This window comes from Saimiri boliviensis, chromosome 1 (genome assembly GCF_048565385.1).
Source record: "Saimiri boliviensis isolate mSaiBol1 chromosome 1, mSaiBol1.pri, whole genome shotgun sequence".
Classification (NCBI taxonomy): domain Eukaryota; kingdom Metazoa; phylum Chordata; class Mammalia; order Primates; family Cebidae; genus Saimiri; species Saimiri boliviensis.
The window spans coordinates 226,658,673-226,683,550 of record NC_133449.1 but is presented as its reverse complement, the minus strand read 5'-3'; the positions used below and the strand labels follow the sequence as shown (position 1 = coordinate 226,683,550).

The following is a 24,878-nucleotide window of genomic DNA, read 5'->3' as shown; positions in this document are numbered from 1 at the left end:
TCTAGGTGGAGGTTCCCAAACCTCAATTCTTGACTTCTATGCACCTACAGGCTCGATCCCACATGGAAGCTGCCAAGGCTTGGGGTTTGCACCCTCCGAAGCCATGGCCTGAGTTGTAGCTTGGCCCCTTTTAGCCGTGGCTAGAGTGGCTCAAAACCAATTCCCTAGGCTGCACACAGCAGGGGGGACCTGGGCCTAGCCCACAAAACCATTCTTTCTTCCTAGTCCTCTGGGCCTGTGATGGGAGGGGCAGCCATCAAGTTGTAAATTTCTCAAACTTTTATGCTGTATTTCTCTTTTAAAACTGAGTGTTTTTAACAGCACCCACGTCATGTCTTGCATGCTTTGCTGCTTAGAAATTTCTTCTGCCAGATACCCTAAATCATCTCTCTCAAGTTCAAAATTTTACAAATCTCTAGGGTAGGGGCAAATTACCACCAGCCTCTTTGCTAAAACATAGCAAGAGTCACTTTTACTTCAGTTCTCAACAAGTTTCTCATCTCCATCTGAGACCACCTCAGTCTGGAATTCATTGTCCATATCATTTATTATCAGCATTTTGGTCAAAGCCATTCAATAAGTCTTTAAGAAGTTTCAAACTTTTCCACATTTTCCTGTCTTCTTCTGAACCCTCAAACATGTTCCAGCCTCTGCCTGTTACCCAGTTCCAAAGTTGTTTCCACATTTTTGGGTATCTTTACAGCAGCACTTCACTTTTGGTACCAACTTACTGTATTAGTCCGTTTTCATGCTGCTGATAAAGACATACCTGAGACTGCGTAATTTATAAAGAAAAAGAGATTTAAAGGACTCACAGTTCCACATGGCTGGAGAGGACTCACAATCGTGGTGGAAGACTAAAGAAGAGCAAAGGAAGAGCAAAGAGACTTCTTATATGGTGGCAGATGAGAGAAAGAGAGAGAGAGAGAGAGGGAGAGAGAGAGAGAGAGAAACTTTGTGCCGGGAGGCCCCCCTTGTGCAGGGAAGCCCCCTTTTATAGAACCATTAGATCTCATGAGACTTATTCACTATCACGAGAACAGCATGGGAAAGTCTCACCCCCATGATTCAGTTACCTCCCACTGGATCCTTCCCATGACATGGAAACTGTAGGGGCTAATTCAAGATGAGATTTGGGTGGGGACACAGCCAAACTGTATTACTTACCCAGCATCAGAAATTAAGTGTAGAAATGTGAATGCAGCAAAGACAGTTAATATGAGCTAAATATTTCCTGTGCTTTTCTAAATATCCTCACTTCTCTGCAGTTAAGTTCAGACCATTTGACCAGTTTGGGCTATGAGTACAAGCTAAAATTAGTGTTATTCCTCTTTCTCTCATGCCCTGCTTAAGGAAAGGTGGAGGAAACCTGCATCCCGGAATTACCACATGAAGGAGCAAGAGCAGGAAAAATTCATCCCATCACATTAGATTTTACTTGAGAGAGAAAAGCATCTTTGTTTTGTTAAGCTACTGAGATTTTGAGGTTTGTTACTGGAGCCTCTCATGCTCTGGAGAAAACAGGGTGATTGTTGTGTGATATGACCTCCTTATTCTTAGGTTATCTGCTCTATGAACTGACTTTGCAGAAACAGACATTATTTGAAGGAAAATCCTGCCTACAAATTTGGAATTTGTTTCAGCTTCACAATGGCAGTCTTTGAAAACCTTCAACTGCAGTCAAGTTTATATTAATATTTAGCTTATTGAGGATTTTTTGGATTTTTAAAATTATACTTTAATTTCTGGGGTACATGTGCAGTTCATGCAGGTTTGTTACATAGGCATACACGTGCCATGGTGGTGGTTTGCTGCATCCATCACCCTGTTATCTACATTAGGTATTTCTCTTAATGCTGTCCCTCCCCAATCCCCCAAACCCTGCTATTACTCCCCTACTCCCCCACCCCTGAGGCCCCAGTGTGTAATGTTCCCCTCCCTGTGTCCATGTGTTCTTATTGTTCAACACCCACTTATGTGTGAGAACATGCAGTGTCTGGTTTTCTGTTCTTGTGTCAGTTTGCTGAGAATGATGGTTTCCAGTTTCATCCATGTCCCTGCAAAGGACATGAACTCGTCTTTTTTATGGCTGCATCGTATTTCATGGTGTATATGTGCCACATTTTCTTTATCTAGTCTATCATTGATGGGCATTTGGGTTGGTTCCAAGTCTGCTATTGTGAACAGTGCAGTAACAAACATACATGGGCATGTAACTTTATAACAAAATGATTTATAACCATTTGGATATATACCCAGTAATGGGATTGCTGGGTCAAATGCTATTTCTATTTCTAGATCCTTGAGGAATTGCCACACTGTCTTCCACAATGGTTGGATTAATTTACACTCCCACCAACAGTGTAAAAGCATTCCTATTTCTCCACATCCTCTCCAGCATCTGTTGTCTCCTGATTTTTTAATGATCGCCATTCTAACTAGTGTGAGGTAGTATCTCAATGTGGTTTTGATTTGCATTTCTCTAATAACCAGTGATGATGAGCTTTCTTTCATATGTTTGTTGGCTGCATCACTGTCTTCTTTCAAAAACTGTCTGTTCATATCCTTTGAATACTTTATGATGGGGTTGTCTGTTTTTTTTTCTTGTAAATTTGTGTAAGTTCTCCATAGATTCTGGATATTAGCCCTTTGTCAGATGGGTAGATTGCAAAAATTTTTCCCATTCTGTTGGTTGCCGGTTCACTCTATTGATAGTTTCTTTCACTTTACAGAAGCTCTTAAGTTTAATTAGATCTCATTTGTCAATTTTGGCTTTTGTTGCCATTGCTTTTGGTGTTTTAGTCATGAAGTCCTTGTCCATGCCTATGTCCTGAATGGTTTTGCCTAGGTTTTCTTCTAGAGTTTTTATGTCATTAGGCCTCAAGTTTAAATTTTTAATACATCTAGAGTTAATTTTTGTATCAGCTGTAAGGAAGGGGTCCAATTTCAGCTTTCTGCATATGGCTAGCCAGTTTTCCCAACATCATTTATTAAATAGGGAATCCTTTCTCCATTCCTTGTTTTGTCAAATTTGTCAAAGATCAGATGGGTGTAGTTATATGGCATTATTTCTGAGGCCTCTGTTCTGTTTCTCTGGTCTATATCTCTCTTTTGGTACCAGTAGCATGCTGTTTTGATTACAGTAGCCTTGGGTATTGAAGAACAAAATTAGTTGCAGTCCTAGTGTATAGGTAATAACTGTCATTCACTCATAGATGCTGTGATTTTGCCCATTCCTGCATATAGACTGGCAAAGGCTGATGTTTGGTGTGTGATGCAGTATTCCAGACACTGCTTTTCCATGCTGAAATGGCTTGGTTGATAGAGCTGCTGTTTAATGACAGACGCTGCTATGGCCTGTAATGGGTAGTTCTGGTTTGGGCACTAGCTTCTCTTCTTTCTCAGTGATTTCCAGTGTTAAATAATATGCATTCTCTGTATTATTTTGGTTCAAAGACAAGAATCAAAAAAAGGAAGTTTACAACATTGCTCTCAACCCTCCCTGGACCATTTGGCCAGAACATTCCTGTGTGTTTGACAGAAGGCTCTGCCCGCCTCTCTTAGCCTCCAAGCTTTGTGTCATGCTCCAAGAAACATGCAGATGGCAAGGATGCCAGATGCACCAACCACATTTTTTTCTGGGTTGAAGATGCTTAGAAAATTGCAAGCAATATTTGTGTGTGTGTGTGTGTGTGTGTGTGTGTGTGTGTGTGTGTGTGTGTTTTCTTTTTCTCCATTGTTTCATCCTAATTATTTCTATTGGTTAAAATTCTCTCCTTCTCTCAAATTGGAGATTTTTATTTCCAGAATTTTTTCCACTTGGGCTTCTGGGTTTTATTCTGTGACAGTTTTTTTTTTCCCGTTATAGTTTTAGCCTCATCTGTCAGGGATGTCTTGTCTTCTATGAGGACAATTCTATGTTGTCTCAGTAGGGCCAGCTTTTGAACTCATTACCTTGTCTGCGTTGAGGTTTACCACACCAACATTTGCTATCTCTTCCTTTAAAAAAAGTTTTTACATTTTAGTTGTCTCCACTGGGATCCAGTTAGGGCTCCCTCACATGTGTCCTTTAAAAAAAAGTTTTAACATTTTAGTTGTCTCCACTGGGATCCAGTTAGGGCTCCCTCACATGTGTCTAGTCCAGCTTCATTATAATCTCCATTCTGCTAACTCCCTCAGTTGACTCTCAGCTCTAACTCAGGTTCCATCTGTAGTGTTTTTGGAGGGAGGCAGGTAAAGCAAATCTCAGAGATGGTGGGTCACTTCAGTATCCCAATTCTGTACAGTAGCTGAGAAGTAGTGTTAGTATATTTTGGAACCATCTAAACCCTGACTTTTTAAAGGGCTATTTAGAAATGACACTGATGCATGTTTTAAAGGTAAGGAATTAGCAACTCTTATGAAATGTTATAAAACCAAAAGGGCTGAATGGACTTGGTACCATTCTTACATGGCGAAGACATTATGTCACTTTAAAATATCACTTTCATCATCTTTTATCCATATTTCCAAACCTTCCTTAGGGTGGTCCATAACCCAGACTCTTCAGGAGTTCACAGGGAGAGTCTGAAGAAGATAAAGTGGTAGCTTTCCTTATTTGGCTATTTTAATCTTTTGCTTCAGGACGATATGTTGGGAGACAGACCACCATGATTTCTCAAACACCAGTCAAGAAGTGACTACAGTAAAGTCATATGTTAAAGGGGGGATTAGATTCCAAAGGCAGTGAGTAAGTGAAAAGTCACATAGAGACAGAATAATTCTTGGAAAGCTTTAAGAAAGATTCTCTGTTGGAAACCAAGATAGAGCCAGTTTTCTTTCTGATTTTCAAGCAGATGAGCACCAGATGAAGAGGTTGGCTTGTGTTTTAGGGTCAAGCTATTCCAAAAATACGTGTGTGTGTGTGTGTGTGTGTGTGTGTGTGTGTGTGTGTGTTTTAAATTATCTAATCACACCGAAGGGAAAAGTGGATTCACCTCTTTTATCTGTGGGGCATTTTCTCATGGAATAAAGGCAAGCAAGACTGCCCTCATTTGCAATCTCAATCACAATCTGTTTCCAAATTTGTATGCCAAATTTCGCTAATTTAGATACACATGTTGATGTGGCTTCAAGGTAGTTTCTTGAAGAAAGATTGCCAGTCCCGTTTTGGAGAGATAGGAGAGAGGTCCAGAGTCCATCCTGTTAAATGTCAGTAGCACGGATAGTGGAAATGCTGTAAAGAAGGAATTAAAGAGCATGTTCTCAGTGCAGAGACGAGAATCCCATCTTCTCAATTAGTCTTTGTTCTTAGAGAAGCTTCTGAGATGAGAGGGAATGAGGCTTCTGTGGAGAAAATTTCCGGTTAGCTCTGTTGGAGCTGAAGCTCTAAGTGGATGAACTGTTAGTACTTGCCAATTCAGGAGGTGAACAGAAGGAATCCCTCTCCTAAAGTCTGAAAAGCTCAGGCAGGGCTGTGGCTGTAAGAAGCCTGGAGGACCCTTGCATCCCATGATGTCAGACTTCTGAACATGTTACTGTGCGGAAATCACCAGTAGCAACGGGGATCTCAGCATTGCAGTCCCTGATCTGGAAAGATTCTCTTTCTTAGAGTTTTAAAAGTTATTTGGCAAAGTTTCACTGAAGGAGTTTTTAAATTTTAAGTTACTGTAAGTCACTTTGGAGATTTCCACTATAGCCAGTAGAATCTTTTTAAGTATTTTCCCTTTCACCCAGAGTAGTCGCAAGTGGCTGTCCTGAGCAACCAAGAAGAGACGTTTCTATAGATTTCTGGGTGGAATTTGAATGAAAGAAACCTGGTTCACTTGTCCAAGGGCATTTCTGTCATAATGCGGACAGAGGAAACAGGATGTCTCTGAATTATTTTCTCTAGACCTCATCACTGGAGGGTGTACCTGTGAGCCTGCCTCATGCATCAAGTTGGGATCCAATCCCTGACCAGAATTGATTGCCATTTCTCTGATGAAGAAACTCAAGACACCAGTGTAGTCAGTGAGCTTTGATTGTGGGACAAATCAGTAGCATGGGGGCCATGTGGCCTCTAGGTCACATTTATCTAGTAATGCCAATGAGCAAGTTTGTTTGCAAGAATTCTATATTCAGGAAAACTCTCAAAATTTAATCATGTACTGGGAAACTCCAGATTTGGTTTTGGATTGATTCTAAATTTGGATGCATAGCTGGGAGACCACAACAACTCACTGTGTTTCCCCCCCCCCCCCCTTTATAAAGTAAGGTGATGGAGAGTGGGCTGGTGGAGAGCAGTTGGGTGTTGGGTATCAACTAGTCTAAGATGCATTGCTGGGCTAGTATCTTATGAGTCTATGCTGGGCATCTCTTTGCATGGAATACAAATGAAATGTGTTCTGAAACATGTTCTTTAATTAATGGCTTTTGCAGGAGTGCTTCCCTGTTGATAATTACAGTTCTGTATTTTGAACTTCAGTAAACAAAAAGAGCCATGTGCTCTCTAATAATTCCTGTGCTATCCGATTTCTGATGAGCAGTGTGGCTCCAGAGCTGAGGTCTGTAAGCACGTCAGGGTAAAGGTGTAAAAACTGAACTAGCTGAGACCAAGGTGCAGAAGAGAGTGAGTAATAGTAACTAAATACTGCCCACGGACCAGGCATTCTATCAATTGCTCTACCTGCTTTGTTTTATTAATGCTCACAATAACCCTATGAGTTTGGGATTATTTTGATCTTATTTAATAAGTAGTTATAGTGAGGCTTAGAGAATAATTTGCCCAAGCTCACAGAGATAGAAGGTGGCAGGGACAAGGCTTGAATGAAGGTTGCTTATTGCTGAGAAGGCTCTTCTAAACATAGTGTGATGGTCTGTTGATTTTTTGTGTTTATTCCATTAAACTCATTTCTGCAATGCTTTGGGAAAATTGAAAATATCTTTAAAAGCTACATGTGATAAATGTTTTAAAATTGCCATCTAAAAGCAAGCATGTAACTTAACCAACCATTAAAAAATTTATATAAACTTACTGTACAATAAAATGTTGTTCCAATTTTAAATTAAACAGATTAAAATAAATATCCAGTGTAATTCCCAGAACTGTCAGCTACTCACTATCTGTTCAGTCAATTAAACATCATCAGCTATTTGTGTACTCAAGAGTATTATTGAATTAACCACCAGGCTTTTGGTGGTTTGATTGTTACTACAGATGCCGCTGCTTTGCTTTGCTTTGAGAACTGCTGAGAGAAAGAGACAAGAACACACAGCTGAACTGGTGGTCTCTTCAAAGAAAAGACTTATAAATGGAAGACTGGCTTATTACTAATTACTTTTGATAAAGACTGCAGACAACATAACTGCCTCTAACATTCTCATACGTAATCTTTCTCTGCATGGATACGTAAAACCTCAAACAAAAGCCAATGTCAACAACTATGTTCCCAGATAGCTTATTTCTTTCACAAAATGTTCAGACGCCTCGAAAAACCCAGTTTTTCGCATCTGAATTGATACATTTTCTAAGAATGGGGAAAAAGCACTGGAGGGGGTGGATCCAGAAAGGTCCGTGTGAGGCTAGAAGGAAAAGTGACAACCTCTTATGTTTGTATTTGCCTTTTCTTCTAAATAGGTTTTGTTCATGGGTACCTATTTGGGTAATCATGATGTTTTCTTATTTTTCATGGCGTCGCAAAATTTTAAAATTTTCTTACTGCTGAGGAGTAAGAGTTGTCATATAACACATTAAGGATTTTTTTGGTTTTAGTCTACCGTAGTTTAATGTCCTCCCAATTACATATCACAAAAGCCAGCCCCTACTCTCTCCATGGGGCTCAGGATATCACTTCCGTCTGTTCCGTTTCTGATCAGGCATATGTGAAATAAGGCAGACAAAGCATTCTCAACATGAACCACACTTCGTTATGAATCCACACTAGGGTGGGCTTTTAGGAAGACAAGCTTCATGTTCTTAAACTTTATAGATGTGTTTCCCAATACTCCTCTGTCTTTCCCATTGTTTCTGCTGGCATCAGGCCTCTCCTATCTTTCCCTGGCTGCTCCTGCACTGATTTTTCTCACTGCACTGGCTGGTGAGCATGTTCACTATCGTGAGAATAAGCTGCTCCCTCTCCTGGCACTGGTTTTTGAAGAAAACATTTCCTTCCCTTGTGCAAGCCAAGGAGAAGGCTGGAGTGCTGATTGGAAACATGCATGATTGCTGGTTTAAACTGGGCTTATTTGCAACAGACAGAGATTGGGAAAGATAGGAGAATGGGCTTCTCCTGGTACTGAGGTGGTTCCCACATCTGCTTTATATTAGGTGCACTGTGGGGAAAAGTCTTTGAAATTAACTTTAGTTGTGGAATAACAAGATAGGCTTCTTAGTATGGGGGATTGTGAATGATTACCCTCCAAAATGAAGGGTTGATTCATCCTCTGGGTACCTTACTTTTTCCAGGGTGGTTTGGCACTAAATGGAAACTGGAGAGGTGTCCCACCTATCCCCAGTGGATGAAGGTGCTATTTTGCTCTCTCTTCTTCGGAAGCCTAGAGTCTGGCTTTCGGGGCGTAGAATGAACAGCCATCTGGGAGTCATCACCTCCACTTTCCTAGTCCTCTGGGACCTACAGCAACCAGGGGTATTCTTGGTGCGGAGTTGTATCTACTGGGGATGAGCAGACCTGCTGCTTGCCTTACCTGTTCTAGAGTTCTCAGGTGGTGCTCTAGAAATAGTCACCATGGCACAGGTCTGCAAAAAGAAAAGGATATATTTTAAAACTTTCTTGATTATATTTCTCGTCATTTCAGATCTCAACCTCTTTTGAGATAAGCCTCATAATCTGAAGAAGACACCCAGGCCTCATGAGTAAGTTATCCTCTGCATATTCTCATTTCTTATTTAATTTTTTTTTCTCTCCTCATATTGAATATAAGAGCTGTCATAGCAAAGCTTTTGTTACTGTCTTGTGTTCCCTGGGCCTAAGCAATGTTTGGAATATTGTAAGCACTTCAAGATTGAAGGTTGACTGAGTGAATCAAAGAGTAAATGAAGGGAAGTCATTACTAATAAAGGATACTTCTGGAAGCTGCATAAGACCCTTGGATTCTTGACTGAGAGGACATTGGCATTGTGAAAAAATCCCTCGAGTTGCAATAGGTCAGTGTGACCCCTCTGAGGTCAATTTAACCAATATTTTGGAATTAGGCAGGAGAAAGACTAGACAAAAGAAATTAGAGAGTCAATGACCTTCCAGACTACTTCCAATAACCATGATTTGGGGAGCTTTTATGTTCACTTGGATCAGCTCATCAGAGAGTTTTCCAAACAGAAACAATTATTCATTATGTGGGGTGTAAGTTTGCAGACAGAGGTCCCAATTAGCTCTCTTCTTTAATGACCATCTAATTCTGCAGTTCTCTGATATCCCCTCATTAAAGTACCTGTAAGTAAATGATTTGAGAGTTTTTTTAACTGGTCTTTTTTCATTTTAAGGTTCTGATCAGAAAATCACTCAGATTACCCCAGGAAATGAAAGTAAAGACAGATTTTATATTTCATTATTAGAATTTTTACATTGCTATTTTATATTTGCCCTGCTATAGAATGAGAAGGGTAACCTCTTCATGTCTCAAGAGAAGAAAAGTTATAATTGAAATCATTTCTCTTGGTCCTTGTGGAAGTGGAAGGAGACAAATCATTCCACATAAGAGAACCCATGACAGGTCCAGCCTCAGCCCCCAACGCCCCTCAAGACAGGGATGTCTCCAGGCTGTATTTGAATTTCTGAAGCAGTTATGGAGGGAAATCTCACCACAGGGGCCTGTGACTAATCACAATCCTTGTGACTAATAACTCATTTATTTTTTAATATTATCCTGAGGAAAAAACAAAGGGGCCTTTCTGAAATAATCTGAATAATGTCTGTCTCAAAGAATTCCAAACCTTCTTTTTAGTAACTTACAAGAAGTCTAATTAATGTGGTACTAGTGATAAGTCTCCCTAATCTTTGAATAAAATCTAAATTTCCTGAGTTTGCATATAATCCACCATAGCCTCTCCAGCTTCTCTGCTGTAATGACTGTAGATCTCCAAATCCTATGAGTAATTGACTTATTTTTTTTCTAATTCAAAATTTCCAGGCATTCAGATAATCTTATTGGTCATCCTCATTGAGGTGCAAAAGGACATGGCTTTTTCCTGCTTATGGGCCAAATGGCCGTGTTAGATTCAGTCATGTTGGCTTCTATGAGACTGGCCCTGGAGATGCCTAAATAGAAATTTTTCCTTAGAAGGAGCCATGCATATGGCAGTGATTCAGAAGCTTGGCATGTTCAGGACAGGGTAGAATGAGAAACCTGGCTTGTTCAATTCTGCTCATTCTTTTGTATCCACTTATTAAAGAATAATGTGAAAAAATTTAGCTTCCATGGAAGCTGAAAGCAACTTTGGATAGCATTTAGATGAACCTCCACATTTTAAAGAATAAAAAAATGCCCTGGCCAAGATCGCAAGGGCAATTAAAGGCCGAACGAAAATAATTCAGGTAGACTCACTTGAAGAGTGCTGACACAGCTCTGGCGAACTGTCTCTGAGACATTTGCTCCCACATCAACCCCTTCCTGTTTCCTTTGGTAAAGAGCAGAGTTTAATTTCCGCATAAGTATATTAAAATCATAATTAGAAAACCAAGTAAGAAGGCAATACATAATCCAATATTCTGGAAGGTTTTAAAATGTTTGCCTCATCTGTTTTGTGAAGTGAAGATAACTTTATGCAAATTGTAGTGGTATTTTTTAATGTTGTTCAGGCCTTTTGACTTCTCAATATAAAATTGAATAATATATTCCTGACTACTTAAATGGAGAAAGAAAAGGTGAGTATTGGTGTTAAACCCTAAACTCTTCATTTATTTTAGAGAGATACATGAGTTGATAAAAAGAAACAATTTATAGAACAAGGAAACACAATTCATTGCCTTCAAGTACATAAAACAAATAGGCTCAGGTCAACAAATTTATCTAATGGTGTTCCTAAGAAGACTCATTGTAAGTATTTAATTAATATACTATTTAATGTGTTCTTTTTTGTGGTCATCAATTGTGCTTTTGGAGTATATATAAAATCATCCAGAAATGGGGATACAGTAAAAATAACTTCATTCTAGACCTTATTCTAATGAATAGCAATTTTTAGTATGCTGAGACTTAAAAGTTTCTGTAGTTTTGAATATTTTGATTTTAAAATTGTGTATTTCTCTGCCAGATCTCAACATGCTTTAATATAATTAGATGAGTGTCAGTATTATCTACGGACTACACTTTGCTAATGAGAATCTGAATCTCAGGACTAAGGAAGAAGGGGAGGGTGGTGTTCTCCAAAAACTAATTCTTAGGCTAATAACTGACTTAGGAGATCATACCCTGCTCTTTCACATTTACTTTTCATTTAGTTCTTCAGGAGTTTGGAATAGAAAAGTGGGAAATAAAATGTGGTAAGGACAATTTATTATTAGACTGTAGAAATTTTAAAGAAAAAGCAGTCCTTTATAATCTTTTACCCTATCACTTATGTTAAAAAACGGGAAGAATGGTGTTGCCTTGTAAGTTGATATTTAGGACCTATATGATTCATGTCCACTCCTAGTTCAGGAATGACTTAATATCTGCTGGTAAACCTCTGGAAAACAACATGGCCAATATTTAACCAACCACTTTTGTCCTGGTTGCGGGTTGCTGACTTTTCATCCTCAGTCTTTTAGGAAAATTTAACTTCGTTGAATTGGCTTTGGCATGTTAGCTTGATGTAAGTGTATTAAAAAAAATCACAACCAATTTAATTATAAGAAATGAAAGAGAATTCCCTGATGACTGTTGCTGTTACAAAGGTAGTCATAGCAGTCTTTAAAAATATATTTATATATTTTGCCATTTCAGACAGTCCAAAAAAGAAAGAGGGCGTGCTGAGTATATTGCCAGGGAACTAGCAAATGAGACCAAGAATGCCAGTGATACATGCATTAGTTTCTCTTGGGAAACCCAGGCTGTTTTTAAAAGCCATGAGCCTGAGGACTTGGTGAAACCATTGAGGAAAAAGCTTATCAATATTAAAAGACCTTCTAAAACTCATTGGAGATATTTATTTCACCCTATTAGAAAATACTTTATTAGACTGAGTCTATTTTATGTGTTGAGTCAACAGAACCAGTCTCATCCTTCCTTCCCTTGTCCTCTTTAGAAACCCCTCAGGACTGACTCCAACTCAAGTCATTACAGAATATAGTTATAGGAATCTCAAAAGGAATAAAAGCACTAATATTGAACCATGCTCTCTAATACAGTTTGCATATTTGTCACCACCTAAATATCATGTTGAATTGTAATCCCCAGTATTACAGGTGGAACCTGGTGGGAGATAATTGGATCATTGGGAGTGGATTTCTCATGAATGCTTTAGCTTCCTCTTCTTATATACTCATGATAATGAGTTCTCACAAGATCTGGTCATTTAAAAAATGTGTGGACCTCCACCTGCACTCTCTTTATTGCTCCTGTTTTTATCATATGAAGTACCTGCTCCTGCTTCACCTTCCACTATGAGTAAAAGCTTCCTGAGGTCTTTCCAGAAGCAGATGCTAGGGCTATGCTTCCTGTAAAGCCTTCAGTACTATGAACCAATTTAATCTCTTTTCTTTATAAATTACCCAGTCTCAGATATTTCTTTATAGCAATGGAAGAATGGCCTAATACAGAAAATTGATACCAGGAGTCGGGTGTTGCTATAAACATATCTAAAAATGTGGAAGTGACTTTGGAAGTGGGTAACAGGTAGAGATTGGAAGAGTTTGGAGGGCCCAGGAGAAGATAAGAAAATGAAAGAAAGCTTTGATTTTTCTTAGAAACTGGTTAAATGATTAGCCAAAATGCAAATAGTGATATGGATGGTAGTGTATAGGCTGCTGAGGTCTCAGATGGAAGTGAGGCACTCATTGGGAACTGGAGCAAAGGTCATACCTTAGCAAAGAACTTGGCTGCATTGTGCCCCTGCCCTAGGGATCTGTGGAAGTTTGAACTTCACAGTGATGATTTAGGGGATCTGGCAAAAAGACATTTCTAAGCAGCAAAGTGTTCAAAATGTGGACTAGCTGCTTCTAACAGCTCATCCTCAGATGCAGGAGCTAAGGAATGACTTTAAAGTTGGAGTAACATTTAAACAGGAAATAAAGTGTTAAGTTTGGAAATTTTGCAGCCTAGCCATGTAGCAAAAGACGAAAAAGCTTTTTTGGGATAGGAATTCAAATAGACCGTGAAGGAACTACTTGCTAGGTATTTGCATAACTAAAAGGGACCCAAATACTAATATCCAAGATAATGGAAAAAAGACTTCAAAGACATTTCAGAGATCTTCAAAGCAATCCTTTCCATGAAAGGCCTAGATGCCTTGCAGGGAAAAATGGTTTAGTGGGTCAGGTCCAGGGACTTGCTACCCTGCTTGGCCTCAAGACACTGCTGCTCCTCACATCCTGGCCACTCTGGCTCCATTCCCAGCTCAAAGGGGCCTCTTAGCTTCCTCTTCTCTTCCTCTTGGTACAGTTCCAGCTGCAGCACTGGAGGGTATAAGCCACAAGCCTTGGCAGTTTCCATGTGGTATTAAGCCTGCAGTGCAGAGTGCAAGAGTTGAGGCTTGGCAGCCACTGCCTAGATTACAGAGAGTGTATGGAAAAGCCTGGTGTCCAGGCAGAAGCCTATTTCAGGGACAGAGTCCTCACAGAGAACCTCTACTAGGGCAATGCCAAGGGGAAATGCGGAGTTGGAACCTCCACACAGAGTCTTCTCTGAGGCACTGCCTAGTGGAGCTGTGAGAAGGTGGCTACTACCCTCCAGACCTGAGAATGGTAAATCCACCCTGGGCCTGGGAAAGTCATAGCAAGTCAACAACCTGTCAGAGCAGCCTTGGGGCTGAACCTTGTAGAACTTCCAGGATGAAGCTGCCCAAGACTTTGGGATTCCACCCCTTGTAGCAGTGTGTCCTGATGCGGGATGTGGAGTCAAAGGAGATTATTTTGGAGATTTACAACTTAATGACTGTCTTGATGGGTTTTGAATTTGCATGGGTCCTGTGGCCCTTTTCTTTTGGCCAATTTCTCCCTTTTGGAATGGGAATGTTTACCCAATGCTGCTACCTCTATTGTATCCTGGAAGTAAATAACTTGTTTTGATTTTGCAGGTTCATAGGTAGAAGGAACTCATCTCTCGATGAGACTTTGCATTTTGTACTTGGGACTTTCGAGTTAATGCTAGTATGAATTACAATAAATAATCCCTTTTGCGGGGACATTGAGAAGAGCTGACTATTTTAAAATGTGAAAAGAACATGAGATTTGGGAGGGGCCAGGGGCAGAATGATATCGTTTATATATTTGTTTCTGCCTAAATCTCATGTTAAATTGTAATACCTAGTATTGGAGGTGGGTCCTGGAGGGAGATCATTGGCTAATGGAGGTGAATTTCTCATGAATGGCTTAGCACCAGCCTCTTGGTGCTGCCCTTGTGTAGTGAGTTCTCATAAGATCTGATCATTCAAAAGTGTGTGCCACTTCCCCCTACATTCTCTCTCTTGCCCCTGTTTTCACCCAGTGAAGTTGTCTGCTCTTGCTTTGTCTTCGACCATGAAGCCTTTCCAGAAGCAGATACCAACACTATGCTTCCTGTACAGCCTGCAGAACCATGATCCAATTAAACCTCTTTTCTTTATAAAGGACCCCAGTCTCAGGTATTTCTTTATAGCAATGCAAGAATGGTCTTATACACCTGAGTGCCCTGTTATATCACAGCCTCCCACGACAGTGAACAAGTGCTCTTAATGAAGCATTTAGGATCCTTTTTAAAACACTCTTTGAGACAATGGAAATAACAGGTGACACTCTAACAGCAGCTCTGGTGGCCAGAGAATTATTGCTTTCTTCACTTTATGGCTCTATTGAGCTATCAAAAAAGTAAGTGAAAAATCACAGGTAGATGATTTTGTTCTATAGGAAATGCTTATTATGATTCTGTTGTGATTAATAAGACCTTTACAAATAATCTATCTCCATCTATTTACTTGTTCATGTATTCAAAAATATTGTTGAGTACCAACTTGTGCAAGACATATGTTAAGTGGTGTGTAGTAATTGTGAGTTAAGCAACAAGGAGCTCCCTCCTTCTCTTTCTTCAATTCTTTACTTAAATTTACTGTAACACTAAGTCCTATCCTGGTCACTGTGCCCATAATTACAACCTCTGACACACACTTATTATCACTCTGAGCTTCAAAATAAACATGCCAAATCTGAATTTTTGTTTGAATTGGCTGAAACCTGTTGTGTTCATGTCACTGGTGAAAAATGGCTTTCTTTGGGTGAGTAGGTTTTGCTGAGGCTTCTAGTAGTTATCTCATGCTAAGAAAAGGCATGGAAAAATTCGGCCTCACAAAAACAAAACAAACAAACAAAAACCTGAGAATGTGGAGCAGTGCTGTTGGGATCTCATCATCCCTAAAGTTTCTGCTGACATTTAGAATGAGTGTAGACTCTGCCCTTCAGTTTTGTCGGGGTTGAATTCCAACTTTGCTAGTTGACTTCTAAGTATGTTACTTTTACTTTTTAATTACCAATAGCTAACCATGACTCTTATTGTGATTGAATTTTAGATTGGTCTTTCCCCTGAAAACACAAAACTTATTGTGGGACCATAGGGATGGTGGCAGGGTTGCTCTTTCCCCTCCCTTCTTGCAAACTGAAATTTGGAGGTTGAGTAGGAAAAAAGAGGAGTCACTTGTTGAGTCACAGTCCACTTTGGCTTACTTAGTTATAAAAAATGGTTTCCCAGTCTGGGTCTGGGGGTGTGTGTGTGTGTGTGTGTGTGTGTGTGTGTGTGTGTGTGTGTTAGGGGCATTGTTTTGGGGACCTCTTCTGAAGAAATATTCCCAGAACTTCAAATATAGCTCATTAAGACCTATCATAGAGGACTTGTTCTCATCTGCCAGCACTTCTTTTTTGGAGAGTTGTACCTTTCTTGCTTTTGTGTAGTAAGGCACAGAAAACTATGCTAAATAGGAAAAGCTAATGTCAAAATACGCCTCCCTCACTTTATGCAGGTAAGCAGAGGAAGCTACTGTTGGATTAGAATGTTTTGAGACTTCATCTGTCAATGGTCATCTTGCCCAGAGGGAGAAGCTCTCTGCATATCGTTTTGCCTAAATACAGCTGTATCTCTTGATATTTCAATTACATGAGCTGGTAAACTCACTTTTTTGGCTTAAGCTTAGTTTGAGTTGCAGTTTGTCACTTACAACCAAAACCATAATAACATATCCATAACTTCCACGAGTTATAAAACAGGTAAGACAGACCCTGAGATACCTATTTCATTTGAATGACTGTGATGGCAAGGTATTATATTTATCCACAGTACTAAAACTGACATCACCAAAGCATAATTTAGGATTTCCAAATGACCTTACCTTTGTATTGTTCACATAAGGGAGTGACTGACTCATGAGTATGACCTGAAGTTCTAAAAAACACCATATTCCCAGCACTTTTAATATAAATGCATGGATATCTTAACCCAATGAGGGGCCACTAAGATGCCTGATAGCCTTTTGCTATTTTGCAGTTGTTTTGGTCAGGGCAATTTCTTTCCTCTTCCTTGACATACTGTTTCATGCCTACTAGGTACTGTCAGATGCTGTGTTTCTTGTATTAGTGAATTTTTTTCCTGAACGTATTGTGATTTTCAGTTACGCTATCCACCTATTCTCTTTGCCCACTCTCCCATTAGAATGGTTTTTAGGGAAAGAGTCTCTTTAAATTTTCAGTAGCATTGGAATATTACAGACATGGAATGCTAAGTTAAATCTGACATTCTTCCTCTTAGCTCACTTTTTTATTACAAGCACATAAGTTAAGAATCCACTGTGAGCTTTAATGGAATTTCCTGAGATGTTTTTATGATAACCCTATCCTACAATCAGAATTTTTTTAAAAAAATGGTTCCCATAGTTATCTTTACTAGATATGTGTTTATGCTCATGTTCACTTTCACCAATTCTTCTGCCAACATGGCAGGATTTCATTTCGAGTACCATAAAAATGCATTTGTTTTAGTGGACAGAATAATGGAATTACTGTATTTTAATGATGTTGTTTTATTTGTTCAGCATCCAGGCCATTGCTACAATTTTCCAGTCTGGTCGTGGCTAAAATGTTTTAGGCAGTGTTTAGGATGGCCTGACTCCACCGTACTAAAACATGCTGCTAATATTATAAATCCTTGTAACTTTGGAGATTTTTCTCAATGTGTAAATACAGAAGTGTGGGATGGATTTTGCTTTTGGTGGTTTCAGAGGGGTGGCCATGCAAGAAATTGTTTTCAAAACAGTCACCCCCACCATCTGTGCAGCAGAATAAAGATTCAAGGGGCACCACCAGCAGAAAAGAGCTCAGGGAACTTCTGAGATCACTTACTCTTTGTGAGAAAATCACTAGGGGAAAGAAACAAAGAAACAAAATGGCTTTACACAACTGACTTTACCTGATGTAAAGATATGTTCAGGTTTTAGGATAATGCTTATTTTTGTGGGTTTTGTTTATACAACGTGATTTACTGCTGCCTTACTGGCTAGGTATTATCTTCCCTTCTCTTTCTAGTGAAAAAGTTTCGTACCTATGCTATTAGGAGGTTCTGTAAGAGGTCCAACTTTTTAAGACAATAAAGTATGAGTGAGTAAAGGGCATGGAAATGTTGAATTTGCAAAGATAGACTGCTTTCCTAAGGTAAAAATATCCTCCTAATTTCAAACCCTCTCCAGAGGGCTAAGGAAAGCTTTAAATCTCCATTCAAAATTCTTCACAGCCAGACATCCCTTTTAAAGGAATTAGGTTACATCAGCTGATGTAATTAACTCAGATTGTTTGGGTGATTCAAATCCCAAAGGCAGCAATACATCTGTGCAGCATACACATTTCCCCTTCTGTGCAAAGGCGCCAGTGGTTTCGATTCTGGGTGTGTATTTGAGGAGGTTGGAGAAATGGGGGCAAGAGCAGGAACGGGTGAAAGGTAATATAGAGAAGAATCATGTACCAAAAATGTTTTTTTTAATGCTATTTGATTTCCTTTTAAATCTTTGTTTGAAAAGAAATATCACTTTGGAATCTCTCAATAATCAAACATTAAAATAAACCATCTTATGTTTCATTGGCCCAGTTATTCATTACTGCTCTTTGGGCATCTGGCCAGCAGTGTAGAGCTGGAGGGAGAGGTATCTTTTAGTCAATCAGTGAACTGGAAGGTGTGTCATTTTTTCACCTCTGACTTCCAGGAAAAGGGCTCAAGGATCTGTGTTGGCGAAACGAATCCAATTGCTTTATATTGTATTTGAATATCATCTTTCATAGAGTCTTGAAGCTATAAAGGTATATTTATGCTTAAATATTTCCGTCTCCAGGTGATGTTGCACCTGACCCCTTTCATATAGTTTTCTGTCTGTTCTTTTAAGAGTTTGACACTCAGAGCATCAGATTATGCTCTCTTTCAAAATCTCTTTCCAGTAGCCTCTCTTTCAATTATTGCAAAGCTTCATCTCTGTAACACCCTATTTCTTGACCAGATTCTACAGAGGTTGTGCAGTGTGTATTTACTCTTAGTGTAACGTCAGCAAATGTGAAATATAATTGTTGCTGTCTTTATATATTAAATTCTTTTTGATATTTTAAAACTGCAGGTCTTCTGCAGTGCTAAGAGTTATAACAAGAGGTAGAGATAATGTACTCAATTAATTAAGAACATGTATATATTAAGAAACTTCTGTTGACTATGACTAGATCACTGAGGTTAAAAACATATAATTTTTTTAACAAGACAAATTTCTATTTCTATTTTATGTTGTTTAGCTCAATGCTGTATATTCATTTACAATAGGAGTACATTATTTTAAGCAAACATAAATAATTACATACCTTTTGGTTTTAAGATTTTTTTTTTTTTTTGTTTTGAGGTACTTTTCTGGAGTAAAAGGGCTTTTAGAAAAATCACTATTAACTCGATGCAGTGGCTCACACCTGTAATCCCAGCACTTTGGGAGAAATAGGAATGCTTTCACACAGGGAAATCACGAGGTCAGGAGTTCGAGATCAACCAGACCAACATGGTGAAACCCCATCTCTACTAAAAATCCCCCCCAGAAATTATCCAGGTGTGGTGGCATGTGCTTGTAATCCCAGCTACTTAGGAGGCTGAGGTAGAAAAATTGCTTGAACCTTGGAGGCAGAAGTTATAGTAAGCCGGGATCACTCCATTGCACTCCAGCCTGCTCTGTCTCAAAAAAAAAAAAAAAAAAAAAAAAAAAAAAAAATTGTCCATGTTCTTCGGAATGTCTGATAAGAAGATATCTGAGTATTAGCGAAAGGATATGAAATATAATTCAATTGCTCTTGAAAGAAAAGCTCCAACCTAAGACTGCTCACAGTATTTAGGGGGCTTAGGCATTTTCAAATAACTGTTTTAGTTTCAGCCCATTTGGCTAGACAACACAAGGGAGAATGCTTTTTCCATCAATTCTAGGTCTAATGTATCCAATTCTGTTCAGCTTTTTTCTCTCTCTCCTATCCAGTACATATGCCTCCAGGGGTCTCTCCTGACTGGTAGTGGTACACTGAATACACTCTCACCCCTGGAGTTGTTCAGTGTTACAGTTGGAAGCATCTTTAGGGATGATTGCCCAACTCCATTTTTTAAAAAAATTTGTATTTTACTGTGGTAAGAACATTTAATATGAAACTAACCCTTAACAGATTTTTTAAGTATACCATACAGTATGGATACAATGTTGTACAGCAGGTTTCTAGAACTTACTTATTTTAAGACCATAAACTGTATATCCATTGGTAAGCAGCTCACCATTTCCCATAACCCCCAGTCTCTACTCTCTCCTTCTAAAAGTCTATTTTATATGCTGCATGTAGGTAGAATTATACAGCATTTGTCCTGCCATAACTGGCTTATTTTATTTAGTATAATGTTCCCATGGTTGATCCATGTTGTTGCATATTGAACTATTTTCTTCTTTTTTAAGGCTAATATTTCATTTTATTTATATGCCACATTTTCTTTTCTTTTTTTTTTTTTAAATACACTTTAAGTTCTGGGGCACACGTGCAGATCTTGCAGGATTGTTACATAGGTATACACATGGCATGGTGGTTTGCTGCATCCATCCCCCCATAATCTACATTAAGTATTTCTCCTAAGTCATCCTTTCCCAATCCCCCGACCCCCTGCTATCCCTTCCCTAGCTCCCCCAACCCCACAACAGGCCCTGGTGTGTGGTGTTCCCCTCCCTGTGTCCATATGTTCTCATTGTTAAACACCCACTTATGAGTGAGAACATGTAGTGTTTGGTTTTCTGTTCTTGTGTCAGTTTGCTGAGAATGATGGTTTTGGCTTCAACTATGTCCCTGCAAAGGACATGAACTCATCCTTTTATATAGCTGCATAGTATTCTATGGTGTATATCTGCCACATTTTCTTTATCCAGTCTGTCCTTGATGGGCATTTGGGTTGGTTCCAAGTCTTTGCTATTGTAAACAGTGCCACATAAACATATGTGTGCATGTGTCTTTATAATAGAAAAATATAATCCTTGGGTATTTACCCAGTAATGGGATTGCTGGGTCAAATGGTATTTCTATTTCTAGATCCTTGAGGAATCACCACACTGTCTTCCACAATGGTTGAACTAATTTACAGTCCCACCAATAGTGTAAAATCATTCCTATTTCTCCACATCCTCTCCAGCATCTGTTGTTCTCCTGATGTTTTTAACGATCACCATTCTAACTGGCGTGAGATGATATCTCAGTGTGGTTTTGATTTGCATTTCTTTAATGACCAGTGATGATGAGCTTTTTTTCATATGTTTGTGGGCTGCATCAATGTCTTCTTTTGAAAAGTGTCTGTTCATATCCTTTGAACACTTTTTAGGGGGTTGTTTTTTTTCTTCTAAATTTGTGTAAGTTGTTTGTAGATTCTGGCTATTAGCCCTTTGTCAGATGGGTAGATTGCAAAATCTTTTTCCCATTCTGTTGGTTGCCAGTCCATTCTAATGATAGTTTCTTTTTCTGTGCAGAAGCTCTTAAGTTTAATTAGATCCCATTTGTCTATTTTGGCTTTTGTTGCCACTGCTTTTGGTGTTTTAGTCATGAAGTCCCTGCCTATGCCTATGTCCTGAATGGTATTGCCTAGGTTTTCTTCTAGGGTTTTTATGGTGTTAGGTCTTATGTTTAAATCTTTAATCCATCTGGAGTTAATTTTTGTATAAGGTGTAAGGAATGGGTCCAGTTTTAGCTTTCTGTATATGGCTAGCCAGTTTTCCCAACATCATTTATTAAACCGTGAATCCTTCCCCCATTGCTTGTTTTTGTCAGGTTTGTCAAAGATCAGATGGTTGCAGATGTGTGGCATTACTTCCAAGGCCTCTGTTCTGTTCCTTTGGCCTATATCTCTATTTTGGTACCAGTATCATGCTGTTTTAATTACTGTAGGCTTGTAGTATAGTTTGAAGTCAGGTAGCATGATGGCTCCAGCTTTGTTTTTGTTTGTTTGGTTATTTTTTTTGCTTAAAATTGTCTTGGCTATGTGGGCTCTCTTTGGTTCCATATGAAGTTTAAGGTGGTTTTTTCCAGGTCTGTGAAGAAGGTTAGTGGTAGCTTGATGGGGATAGTATTGAATCTATAAATTACTTTGGGCAGTATAGCCATCTTCATGATATTGATTCTTCCTAACCATGAGCATGGAATGTTTTCCATCTGTTTGTGTCCTCTCTTATTTTCTTGAGCAGTTGTTTGTAGTTTTCCTTGAAGAGGTCCTTCACATCCCTTGTTAGTTATATTCCTAGGTATTTTATTCTCTTTGCAGCAATTGTGAATGGAAGTTTGCTCATGGTTTGGCTCTCTGTCTGTTATTGGTGTATAGGAATGCCTGGGATTTCTGCACATTGATTTTGTATCCTGAGACTTTGTTGAAGTTGCCTATCAGCTTAAGGAGATTTTGGGCTGAGACAATGGGGTCTTTTAAATATACAATCATGTTGTCTACAAATAGAGACAATTTTATTTCCTCTTTTCCTGATTGCATGTGCTTTTTTTTTTTTCTTGCCTGATTGCTCTAGCCAGAACTTCCAATACTATGTTGAATAGGAGTGATGAGAGAGGGCATCTTTGTCTTGTGCCAGTTTCAAAGGGAATGCTTCCAGTTTTTGCCCATGCAGTATGATATTGGCTGTTGGTTTGTCATAAATAGCTTTTATTATTTTGAGATACATTCCATCGATACCTAGTTTATTGAGAGTTTTTAGTATAAAGGGCTGTTGAATTTTGTTGAAGGCCTTCTCTGCATCTATTGAGATGATCATGTGGTTTTTTGTCTTTGGTTCTGTTGCTGCCGAAACCCTCACCACATGCCACAAACACAACCACTTGCCCGCACACCTGCTTGCAGAAAGCCCACATTTTATTATCATTCGTTGATAGAAATTTAGATTGTTTCCCTATCTTGCCTATTGTGTATAGTACTGCAATGAATGTAAGAGTACTAATATTTCTTGAAGATTTTGATTTCAATTCTTTTCTAAAAATACCCAGAAGTGGGAATGCTGGATTGTATGGTAGTTCAATTTTTAATTTTTTGGGGAAACTCTATACTGTTTTTCGTAGTGGCTGTAATATTTTGCACTCCCAATAACACTATACAATTTTCCAATTTCTCTACGGCCTCACCAACATGTCTTGAGTTTTTGTAGTCATCTTAACAAAATCTCACTGTGGTTTTGGCTTGCATTCACCTAATGATTAGTGACGTTGAGCATCTTTTCATATACCTGTTGGCCATTTGTATGTCTTTGGAGAAATGTCTATTCAAGTTCTTAATCTACTTTTATTTTTATTTTTTGTTTTTTATTATACTTTAAGTTCTGGGATACATGTGCAGAATGTGCAGGTTTGTTACACAGCTATACACATGCCATGGTTATGGTTTGCTGCATCCATCACTCCATCATCTACATTAGGTATTTCTCCTAATGCTATCCTCCCCTATTCCCTTACTCCCTTCTACCCCTTCTATCCCTCCCCTAGTCCCCCATTCTCCAACAGGCCCTGCTGTGTGATGTTCCCCTTCCCGTGTCCATTTGTTCTCATTGTTCAATACCCACTTATGAGTGAGGTATTTGGTTTTCTCTTGTGGTTGGAAAAGATATTTGGTATAATTTCAATCTTTTTAAAATTTTTAAGACTTGTCTTGCGATGTAATATATGATCTGTCCTGGAAAAGGGTCCATGTGCCTTTTAGAATAATGTATATTCTGCTGCTGTTAGTAAACTATGTTCTGTATATCTCTGTCAGGTTCATTTGGTCTATAGGGTTTTTTTAAAAGTATTGTTTTCTTATTGATCTTATGTCTGGATGTTCTGTATATTATTGAAAGTAGGGTATTGAGGTCTCTTACTATTATTATGTATTTTTTTCTATTTCTACCTTCAGTACTATCAATGTTTGCTTTATATATTTAGGAGTTCTAATGTTGTGTGCATCATTTTATATTCCTGGTGAATTCAACCTTTTATCATTATATAATATCCTCTTTTTCTCTTGTGACAGTTTTGACTTAAAATCTATTTTGTTTGATAGAAGTATCACCACCCCTGCACTCTTTTGATCATCAATTGCATGGAATATCTATTCTACCCCTTCACTTTCTTATGTGTGTCCTTAAATCTAAAATTAGCCTCTTGTAGACAGCATATAGGTAGATTTTTAAAAAGTACATTTAGCTGTTCTATGGCTTTTGATAGGGGAGTTTAATCCATTTATATTAAAAGTAATTATTGATAGGAAACAATTTACTATTGTTAATTGTTTTCTGTTTGTCTTTTTTTCAGTCCTCTTTTCCTTTCTTGTGTTTCCCTTTGTGTTTCATGAAGTATTTTGTTATTAATGTATTTGATTTCTTTTTTTTCTTTTATGTAGCTTCTGTAGGTATTTTATTTATTTTTATTTTATTTTGCTTTTGAGACAGGGTCTCACTCTGTCACCCAGGCTGGAATGCAGTCGCCCAGTCAGTGTTCACTGCAGCCTTGAACTCCTGGGCTCAAGCAATCCTCCTTCCTTAGCTCCCTGAGTAGTAGAATAGGCCTACAGGCACGTGCTACTTACTGTGCCTGACTAATTTTATCTCTGAGGTGCTGAGATTGCAGGTGTAAGCCACCATGCCTGGCCAATAGGTATTTTCTTTGTGGTTACCATGGAGCTCACATAAATATAATAGTTTTTTTTAAGCTGATAAAACTTTAGTTCAATCACCTAGAAGAAAGCCACACTTCTACTCTTTTCTGCATGCCTTGTGTTATTAATGTGCTATTTATATAGTGTATCCATTAAGATATTTAAAGTTATAGTTATTTTTAATACTTCTCTCTTTTAATTTACTATACTATAATTAAAAGTGATTTACCCACCATCATTACAGTAATAAAGTATTTTGTATTTGTCTATATATTTACCTTTATCAATGCATCGTATACTTTCTTATGCTGTTATGTCACTGTTTAACATCCTTTGGTTTCAAGACTAATAGTTCCCTTTAGCATTTCTTATAAGGTAGTACTAGTTGTGTGGGATTCCCTTCATTTTTGTTTGTCTGGAAAAGCATTTACTTCTACTTCATGTATGAAGGATACCTATAGTATTTCAGATCAGCAGCTCTTTTAACACTTTGGATATCTCATTCTACTCTGTTTTGTCCTGAAAAATTTCTGGTAAGAAACTTACTGCTAGTCTTATGAGTATTGTCTGGTATGTAACAAGTCGCTTTTCAC

The 24,878-nt window shown here is 38.5% G+C and overlaps 1 long non-coding RNA gene across 1 annotated transcript in view; it reads left to right on the top strand.

Annotated features, from left to right (window-relative positions):
• LOC141580892 (uncharacterized) overlaps window positions 1-24,878 on the top strand; it is a 433,710-nt gene that overhangs the window by 171,476 nt on the left and 237,356 nt on the right. The window contains exon 2 of the long non-coding RNA XR_012513340.1: window positions 8,776-8,833. This is a non-coding gene — a long non-coding RNA (uncharacterized LOC141580892). The remainder of the gene's footprint in view (window positions 1-8,775; window positions 8,834-24,878) is intronic.